The sequence below is a fragment of the Kogia breviceps genome, chromosome 2, assembly GCF_026419965.1.
Source record: "Kogia breviceps isolate mKogBre1 chromosome 2, mKogBre1 haplotype 1, whole genome shotgun sequence".
NCBI lineage: Eukaryota > Metazoa > Chordata > Mammalia > Artiodactyla > Physeteridae > Kogia > Kogia breviceps.
In genome coordinates, this window is record NC_081311.1 from 20,286,461 (window position 1) to 20,291,313 (window position 4,853).

The 4,853-nt window shown below is 45.7% G+C and overlaps 1 pseudogene; it reads right to left on the bottom strand.

Moving 5' to 3' along the window:
• Positions 1–261: 261 nt before the first annotated feature.
• On the bottom strand, positions 262–4,853 carry LOC131749888 (nitric oxide synthase-interacting protein pseudogene; annotated as a pseudogene).

The following is a 4,853-nucleotide window of genomic DNA, read 5'->3' on the forward strand; positions in this document are numbered from 1 at the left end:
CACCAGGGAAGCCCTGTAAACGTTTTGAATAGCATCTACCTCTTGGACTGCTAATGAGGATCTATTAACAAATACATACAGAATACTTACAACAGTGCCCAGCAACCCTGGCACTCAAGAAATGGCAGCTTGGTATTACTGAGGGCAGAAAGTATATTATTCCCCTTAAAATCCCAGCTAGCACCCGATACAGTACCTGGCATACAAGACGTGCTCAGTTAACAAAATGGAGGATGTGGCCACAGCCAGTCAACTTACCAGCTACCGTAGTGGCCTGGACTTATCCACCTGCAGCTTCACTCCGGAGCCGCTGCAGCACGATGATGCCGCGGTCCGGGAGCTTCTCCGGTTCACGGGGTCCACGTGGTCCTTGCGAACCGGCTTCTCCACGCGTTCCAGGGTGACCACGGCTCCAGAGGACCGCAGCCAGCGCTCGGCGAAGCGCGGCTCAGGCTCGCGGGTCCCGGCGCACGGAAAGTTCTCGTTGCGCATGACGAGCCCCACCCCCACGCGGCCCACCGAGCTATGGAGCGGCCCGAAGCACACGGGCGTCAGGTGGGAAGTGCAGACATGCGCAGCACTTCTCGAACGTGGGGCAGGTCACGAGGCGCGACGGCTTCTCCTGATTCGTGGCCTTCTCCTCAGGGGTCAGCGGCGGGATCCAGGAGCTGGGCAGCGCTTTGTCCTTGTTCTTGCCTGCGGGGCCTGCAGTGGGCCCCGTGGGGCATCACCTGGGTAGTTCCCCGAGGCGGCCTTGGGCGTGAAGGGGTCGAGGGACTGGCTCTCGGTGGCCGCCTCCTTCTCCAGGAAGCCCCCCGCCGGGTCGTGTGCCGCAGTCCTCTGCAGCTCCTTCGGCTTCTCACGCCCAGCGCCCCGCTGCTTCCCGTAGGCCTTCACCTGCCGGGCAGTCTCCTTCTTCTCCTAGTTCTTATGTTATCTTCACCAATGATTGACAAGACCGCGCATTCTATTGGCCACAGCTGGGCCCCATCCCTTCTGCAAGTAGTTAGTGGGTGTTTGTGTTGGAGAAACTTCCACTTATTACACGGTAGATATTACCTTCTGGGGAAAGAAAACAAAGATAACAACAAAATGGGTTTATTTAGCTCCTGCGCCTGGGAGCCAACATTTTAAATCTTCTATATGTGGATACATCAGTTCAGCAGTAGTTGAACAAAGCCATTCAATCCTCTGGTTAACTAACTGGCATGTTATTACCATCTTGTCTCCTGATCAACCCTGAGGTCCTTTGAAATACCCATACATGGAATGAAATGTGCATTTTAAGTTATCTTTTCATCCATGGGGTTTACGACTGCAGCCGACACCATAATCCTGACGTGGGGAATTACATCAGAAGGAGAGCAAATAATTTCACTCTCTTCCCTTTTCCCTGTGGGAAAGACTATTTTTCCATCTGCTGAACTGAGGACTTCAGGTCAGAAGCCAATCACTCAAGGCCCTGTAGGGGTAGAACAGTCTGCACAGATTTTCCTACAGATCACATGGCCCAGCAACTCTTCTACTTCCTGTCCTGGAATTGAGACACAGCTGTGCGTGGAGACAGCTGAAAAGTGCTGATGCTTTGCTTGAAAATTGTGAACATCCATATGGATAAATTTCTATTAAACTATTATTATTACTAGTCAATAGTGTTTATTTTATGTAAAGTGCTTAGAACAGTGTCTGGCACAAGATAAAGACTTATGTATTGGCTAGTTTCTCTCTATATTATACAACTACTTGGTATGTACTTCATTCTTTTTAAACGTTCCATGTTTATAATAACTTTTCTTTTGCTTTTTATTTTCTTCTCAAAACCCTTTATGAGGAGGGGAAAAAGAAGATATTGGCTCCATGTATTCAAGGAGAAAACTGAGACTCAGATAGGTATTTGGGGAATTTGGAACATAATGCAGAAACTGGTTTTCCGACTTTGAAGCTGGCACTTTTCATAGATAAATCCTCTCCCAAGGGCTGGATGGATAGGGGACTGGATGGATCCAATGATTAATTTTCCTATTTTTCTGAGAATGGTATTTTCCTGAACTGAGGAAATAGCATGTCCATAACAGACCAGGGAATCAGCCACTTGGAGGCAAAAACTTCCCTCTCAAAAATGCTAATGCTAATTCCATGCTAATAATGATGCTAATAATAATAATAATAGTAATAAATCCAATGCTTTAGAGCAACAAATATGAACACTGAAAGTCAGTTTGCTCCAAAGTCAGAGTCTCAGGTGGGAGGTCTAACTACACATTATGGCACATGGGGGAGTCCTCGGTGGGTCACATTAGTGATGGAAGTGGTGGCAGAGGCCCTACGTGGCTGAGCTGCTGATCTGACAACATCCACTTATATTTTGTACACAAGTCTTCATATCAATTGTTCCTAGAATATTTCAGAAATCTTCAAGGGTACAATCTAGTTTTACAAAACATTTTTTTGTGGACACCACAGAGGCAGTTTGGTTGCCACACATTTAATGGACAAAAATCCTGATGGGCTTGGGTGAAGTTTATCTTTCATGATTTACTATGGCTATTACTACTGCTACCATTTCCACAACAATGATTCCAGTGGTTTGCAAGGATGTAGCACTGTTGAGTTTAAAAGCTTCTTTGACCACTGACCTGCATTCTGTTTGCACAACAGCATTATGCATTAAGACATCTGGCCTCTTGCAGCTGTGGCACTGAGGCTACTGGGGTTAAGTGATTTGGCTGCACAGTGGATTGGTGAGAGAGCATGGACTCCCAGTTTACTCTTTTCCCCCTAGACCATGAGGACCAAGTGACCAGGATGTGGGAACACTGTGGCAGCATGCTGGTGTCAGGAGGAGTATGCCACTGCAAGCCTGGAGGTGTACATCTTGGCCCCAGACTGATTCCTTTTTGCTGTGGGATCTTAATCAAGTTACTTTGCCCCCTGGATTTTAGATTAGTTCCCTGAAAAGTGATCAGGATGGATAAAGAATCTTTAAGTCGCACCCCCCTCCTCTCGTCTTATCACTCTTAGGCTCAGAAGAAACATACTGAGAGTGCCGGTGCATGCATCTTCCTTTGCCTAGCCAGTACAGAGCAGAGATTTAGAAAAATGAAGGAAGAATGGAAAGAAAGCCAGAATGCCTAGTGAAACCACACCCAATGACATAGTTTCACCCACTTCCAAGTCCCCCAGAGGTGTTTCTTAGGAATCCAGATGTATCATTGTTGCAGAGAAGCATGGTTGCCAATCAGCCAGTCACGTTTGGTTGGAGGCCACAAGAAACGATGGTATAGATCTTGGAGAGCATCTGGTCGAAGGCCCAGATAATGAACCTGAGGCTCAGAGGGCGAGAGAGTTTCCCAAGGTCACATGGTAAAAGAGAGACAGAGTTGGTGACTATCCCCTGCCCTTCTAGGATGGATGACATGTTTCCAATGAAGTTCAGTCTTGGTCTACTACCAGGTCTTATCTTCATGAGAGCAGGACCTGGGCTGTCTTTCTCACTCCCATATGCCCAGTCTCCAGCACAGGGCCCAGCACAGGTGGGTGCTCAAGAAATAGCTGTTGAATAGTTGAATAAATGAATGAACTGATGAAAAAAATTGCTGAACACAAGAATGCAAAATTTAGATCATTCTCCTCATTACATGGGCACAGATGGCCTACACTTCAGTCCCTGTCCCAGCCTCTTTACATAGACTTGGATGTTGAAGTGATCCAAGCAAGAGTGTGGCTAGGTCTATACAGGTCCATTCTTGTCATTTGAAAACAAGCTCACAAGACCATGAATGCGCCACACTATTAGAAACCTCGTTCTCATAACATAAAGACAATCAACTTCTGAGTGAAGTAAGTCAGACAGAGAAAGAGAAATATCATATGCTATCACTTATATGTGGAATCTAAAAAGAAATGATACAAATGAATGTACCTACAAAACAGAAACGGACTCCCAGACTTAGAGAATGAACTTATGGTTACCAGGGGCGTAAGGGTGGAGGGAAGGGATAGTTAGGGAGTTTGGGATTGACATGTACCCACGGCTATATTTAAAAAGGATAACCAACAAGGACCTACTGTAGAGCACAGGGAACTCTGCTCAATGTGATGTGGCAGCCTGGATGGGAGGGGAGTCTGGGGGAGAATGGATACATGTATATGTATGGCTGAGTCACTTTGCTGTGCACCTGAAACCATCACAACATTGTTAATTGGCTGTACTCCAATATAAAATAAAAAGTTAAAAATAAAAGACAATCAACTTCTGGGGCAGTGGGCTGGGCCCAGACAAGCCTGTCCAAGTGGGCAGAAATAAAGCCCAACTTTAATATATGATTTGGTTAGGAGTCAGGGCTGGCCTCTGCAAAGTTGTAAAATTGAAAATCTGGTCTTTGGTTACTGTTTCCCCAACCGACAGCATAGTAGTGCCCAGTATTCTAGATATTTCCATCGTGGTGCCTGGAAGTGCGATTTATGATTTGAACGTTCCTTCATCAAAACTCCCATGGCCTCAATGCTTTATTCTCAGCTATTGGAGAAGATAATGTGTGTTTCCATTGAGTCATTAATAGCTGATCAAAGTTCCCTATTTCATCTCTCTGAGGGGTATTTGCCTTTAACATTCAGGCTCTTTTCTGACATAGAAATTTCAGAGGAATAGTTTAGTGATGGAGGTGGGAGAGGATTCATATCACATAGACATTTCTTATCTTTCGTGGCCAACTGCTCTGTATGCACACACATATGCACACGTATACATAAACATGCATATACAAATACAGGCAGAGTAATACTTCAAAGGAAACAGGAACCCCAGCCTTAAAGCCTAATAAATCCTGCTTCATCTTACTTACATTGGTCAT